The sequence below is a fragment of the Limulus polyphemus genome, unplaced genomic scaffold (assembly GCF_000517525.1).
Source record: "Limulus polyphemus unplaced genomic scaffold, Limulus_polyphemus-2.1.2 Scaffold1548, whole genome shotgun sequence".
Lineage (NCBI taxonomy): Eukaryota > Metazoa > Arthropoda > Merostomata > Xiphosura > Limulidae > Limulus > Limulus polyphemus.
In genome coordinates, this window is record NW_013667158.1 from 145,159 (window position 1) to 151,192 (window position 6,034).

Here is a 6,034-nt window from a genome sequence, read left to right on the forward strand (position 1 = left end):
GTTATATATATATACTAAAATTTTACTTGTTTTACTACTAGCAGCAAGGTAATTCCTCGATGGTTGAGTGACACATCCAACACTACGGAAAAGACCTTTCTTATTCAGTCAGACTAATGTGTTAGTTCCAATATATATATTAAACATGTAATTAGAAGTCAAGATTAGCGGCCAAATATTTGTCCAACTTACTAATTGTTTCAAGTCATTATTTAGTGTCGTAACATCCTTAACCCTCATGTCAATTTCACCTTACTTATACAACCTTGTGGATATTTTGCATCCCAGTCTAAAAGCAATATTATTATTCTAAATTGACTATATATTTAGATAACTGATATCAGACAGTCTCTCATTTGGAGAAAGAGAACAGAATATATGTTTGTTTTCAGAAACATAAAGATATCAGATAAAGAACATGTCCACAAAAGAAAAATTAAGGAGGTATTATTAATAAAAACACAAAAACTAACATAGTTCTTTACAAAGGATGCTCCCTTTACCTTTATTGTCTGTCACGTGACTTCTGTTTAAACAATTTAAGAGCCTATCAATAACCAAAAAACAATTTTTTCTTTACAATACTGTTACCCAAGTTGTGGAATCAAAGCCAATTTTGAGACTTAAGATTTATTTATAGTGATTTTGGATAGGGAGTTAAAATGTGATATGGGAGATCTGTGAAATTTTCAAAAATAAATTACTTTTAATTCAAGATAGGCAGTTCCTAGAAAAGGGGAAAAGGATAATAGGGAAAATCAGGGATGAATGGCGTAAGTTTGAAAAGTTAAATTTACATATAGTCTGGAAGACTTACAGATATGCAGGAAAGCTAGATATTTGATTAAACAATAAAATTAGGAAATCCAGAAGGGGTTTACGAGAAACAACTGGCTAATAATGCTAAAACTAACAAGGATTTTTTTAAAGTATGTTAAAGATGATCAGAATGTTAGAATGGGGTTGGACTTTTAAAGGATACTGATGATAAGACTATTGTTGAAGACAATGATACAGCTAAGCTATCAAACGTTATCTTCTGTATTTACAAGGTAAGATACTAGCAATATTCCTGACCTTGAGCATTCTATCAGAAATATTGGAACTGACCTGAACGATGCAGACATTGATCACCTGGTGATAAGTAAAAAGACTGAGAGATTAAAGCCACGGGCAACAATCTGAGGAAGGTATTGTTCACTTGAAGCATTGTGGAATATGTTTTCAAATAATCCCTTTAGTTTTTAGGGCAAATGAAACCTGGTAATGCCATAAAGCCTGCAAAGCATCTTTAGGCTATATCTTTATTTAATGATAAAAACCATAGTTTTTGGCTTTTCTTTGCATATAAACACTTGATACATTAAGAACGACTGAAATAATAATTTGAGTAACAATTAATATGTATTTATTACTTTATTAACATTTTTACGCTTATAATGTGAAGTAAAAAAAGCTGCTGCTATGATTTTGTCTGGTTTATGAGCTCATTGCTGTCATAATTTAGGATCTTCTTTTAAATAAATTCTTGAAAATATTAAAAAAGAGAGAGAGAAAGGAGGCCCGGTGAAGATGTTTGCCCCGGGGCCCATGCTGGCTCTCGATGTTGCTGTGTCCATTACATAGGTAAGCTTCAAGTACTGAGTACTGAAGAATGTGAGTCATGGAATAAGTTTTTGATTATTTAATCACTTCAGTTGGCGTGTGCCAATGGTTTTTAAAGTAAATAATGCACCAAGACAAGACACAGTTTTACCCAAAGTTTTAAAGGAGGGCAAAGATCAGATATGCGAGCCTTTCAATATTTTTTACATGAAAGAAAACAGTTCCTCTACAGTAATATAGTATTCTGAATTAATCAATGTTGACAATAACATAACTTAAGTAAGTCAAACAAACTTAAATTAATGCTAATATATTGTGTAAATGAGTAACTTATAGTGTTGTAATCCAGCAATTTCAAAGCTTATATATTCATATCTTGCAATGTGATTGATATGAAAATATGAACCGTTAAAAAAGAAATATTTAAAATTTTCTAATGAAAATTAAGTAATAATTATTTATAATCATATTCAGAAAAAAAAAACTGTATTGGTAAACAAGATACCTTTTTTTAAAAATTGTGTTAAAGAGTCATTATTTATCATAAACCACAACAGACCAGTATACTACATGAAACACTGTAAATGTCCATGACCTATTTTAAAGTTGATTATTTTTCATTGAAATTTGATTTGTGGTTATAAATACATAGTACATGCAATGTTGTTCCAAGTGACTGCATTTGTACTTGACGCGTGTTTACCTCAGGCACAATGCCACCTGGCTCAGTAAATAATTACTTTAAAAACACAAAGCTTTATTTAAAGTGATGTTTTAGACATATTTGTTTTATTTGAAAAGATTGCTTTTCTACTGGTAAAATTTTATACATGCTTAGTGGGGGTTGTTTCTTACTCTAGGCATGTAGTTGCCTATTGTCATGCATTGAAAAAGCCAACATACAAGATTATGTCAAATCTACAAATAGGTGTCATAAAAAAAAGTAATCAAACAAGGCTGGAGATCTGCTTGCTGACAGTTTTCTCAAGCTACAAATCCCTATTATGACTCCACTATAAAATTATTGCAAGTAATATCTACTGTAGTGTGAGATCACACAGGAATTTTGTAAAAAAACTGAGAGAGTAGTTTTAAACTTAATTCAACCTCCTTAATTTTGTTGTGCTGTGAAAGTTTCTAAGTTTTTCATTTTCTGACATCAAAAAATCTGGCATTTTCCTAGTATGTGCATTAGTTGGCTACAACTCATGCATTTTCTAGAGCTTTAATTGGAAACTGCCATGTGAAAGTTCCCCAAATTGCTGTTGAATATTGTTACTCAAGTCACTATTGTTCATTGTTACTCAAGTTTGCTGTCTAGGTGGATTTCCACTACTATATTTCAGTAAGTTTTTAACAATGGACGATTACCATAGTAGATTTCCATACTCAAATGATAGTGGTAATCCTTTCTACTGTTTCTTATATTTAGCTGAAATCATGAGTGTGTATTCAGTATTTATCACCACTGCATATAGCACTATTTCATATAACTATTGTTATTTTCAAATAGTTAGTGTTATGGTAGCAGTTGTAAATGTTGTCGATAATTGGCAACTTACCCTAAGTGTGTCGCTGTATTCTAGTTTGCATGCATTATTTGTGTCACTTTATTCTAGCAAACACTTATGCATAGCAGGCTGTTGAAGAACATACATATGTGTCATGTAGACTTAATAAGGTAAGCATGTTACTGAGTCTGCTTAAATTACATTAATCTGTGTTGTATTATCTTAGAAGAAACGTTATTCCATTCTGATGAGATTACTTTGTTGCTGCTTGTCTTTTGTTACATTACACTGTGACACTGATGGAAGCTGGTCATCAAATCTGTGATAATACAATCTTTGTTTTCAAGAGTGTCATTTGAGAACAACTTTACATTTTGTTATGAGGAGAAAAAATCCACCATAAACTTTAAATAACAGTCTAAAAATAGAGTTTTCGAGTAAATTGTTTATTTTTATTTAACTTTTCTTATGATCTTTTGACCACTTGTGTAGCCATCACCAGGTAACTGTCTCTATGTTGTGAAATAGTCAAAATAGAAACAGTTACCTGATGATGGCCACATGAGTGATCAAAATGTTGTAATAAAATCTAAATAAAATAAACAATCCATTCAAAAGATGCGTCTTTGGAATTTTATTTAACTTCATATTTTGTTTTTTGTAGTTTCATACCAGTACATGTGTTTATTCTTTGTTGTAGATTTATTTATTTTGAATAAGTTCAGTGTGATGGTTGGATGGAAAAAAAGCAAATGCAGCAGTAAACTGTTGAAAAACATGTAACATTCAATTGAATGCATATGCACATATATAGCTTCAAATTTATTCTCCATAAATGTACATAAAAGAACTTAAGAAACAAGATTAGTAAAAATTGTAAATTTAAAAAGGGGGAATAAGGATCATCAAAAAATTACAGAAACAAGTTTAAACAAAATGCAAAGATTAAATTTTCAAGCATATAACTAGGGACTCTAAAAAAATGTAAACAAACTAGGCTGGAAATAGTCTGTACATACTTTTCTCAAGCTACAAATCCCTATTTTGACTCAATGTTTACAGTACTTATCAATTCCAGTGGAGTCAAAATAGGGGTTTGTAGCTTGAGAAAATAAATGTAGGCACTATTTCCAGCTTTGTATAGTTACACCATTTGCATTTTAAACAACAAAAATACAAGAAAATATCCTTCTCAAGGGAAGTTTAACTTCTTGAAATGATAATAACTGTGGTTGGTTGAGAAGTTAAGACTAAACTGAAAGAACTAAATGATCTTTTGTCATCTTTTCTTTTTGTTTGTTCATAAGTTTGAATTGTGCCTCTTTCTTGAAACTGGTCTTTACTTAGCTGGCCATACTTAATTATTTTTTCTTTGTTCTACCACCTATTTACTCCACTTTAATCCTAAGTTCTATTAGCTTTTAACAAACCTCAGATTATCTACAGTCCCTCTTATCATCAGTTCTTAAACATATTTTCAACCTTCTAACTGACATGAATCTGTATCATGGTCGAACACATTTTTTTTTTTTGACTACTGAATAAATGTTTGAGAATGTATGAAGTGTTCATTCAGTGACAGTGCAGGTAAATTACATAAATCATGATATTAAATACCTTAATATTTATTACACAAAATGTTATAATGGAATACATTGTCAAACTTCAATGTAACTTTGTTTTTGCTGTCACTGTGTGACAAAGTCACCTATTTTTCTATAACTAGCAAAAGTCTCAGTTTTAAAAGAAGAGATTAAACTAATATATAAATATATCCATAACAAAATAATACAAGTAAAACTTTGGTGAGATTGTTATTAGAATATAAGAATGCATCATGCTTTTATTTTTTTCCTGTCTTTTCTCTAAATACAGTATATAATTTTATAGTATTCCCAAAAGAAATGTCTCCCTCAGTTAGTGTGAAGAACCTAAAACATTAGGTCAAAATGCATTTTTTGAACTTTTTAAATTGTATTGAACTTTTAAATGTTGTTGTAATTTTAAGTGTATTTTATATAACAAGTGAATACAATGGGTCATTATTACCAATGATGTACTGCACTATGACATGCTGTTGTAATTATAACTGTATTTTATATAGCAAGTGATAATACGGGGTCATTATTACCTTAATATACATTTTACTATGACATGCTGTTGTAATCATCACTGTATTTTATATAACAAGTGAATATATGGGGTTATTATTATCTTAATATGTTTTCATAACATTGATTTCAACTGAAAATAAAATAAACAGTGAAGTGAACCTCAAAGTGATGCTATGTCTCTAAGGCAAACTTCTGAAATCTCTTTATATAGCCTATGGCATTTAATATTTAATCTACCCTCAGTTATGATCACTTGAGACTAAATCTTGATCATACTTTCTCATACTACATTATCTCTACTATTAATATAACTAATAAAAGTATAACTATTACAGGCTTTGATAATAATAATGCAGAACTACGAACACTCAAGCAAAGAGCATGAGATTCATACACCTGAAGATGAGCTTATTCTCACATTCACATACATTATAAAAACAAAAAGATCTCACATTTCAGCCAAATTAGCACTTTAACTGTCTGAATTCAGGTCAAACTGAGTATCACATTGATTCAAGAAATACACCAAACTGCTCTATTTTTCTTCATTTAGTAAAAAATGTAATAGAGAACCATGCCACAGACTCCCCTAGAAGCCTGCCTTTGCCTTGGCTCTTTACTAAATGTTAAAATTGTACTTTTTCAAAAGCCTCACTCAAATTCAAAAAGATTCTTGAAACTTAAAATCTGGCAACCATGACGATAGTAATTTTACATGGCCATGTCATGATTTTATTTCTAGGTTCTGAAATATTTTGTAATTAATAATATTATAAATTAATTAGGCTTAAGCTATGTTTAAAC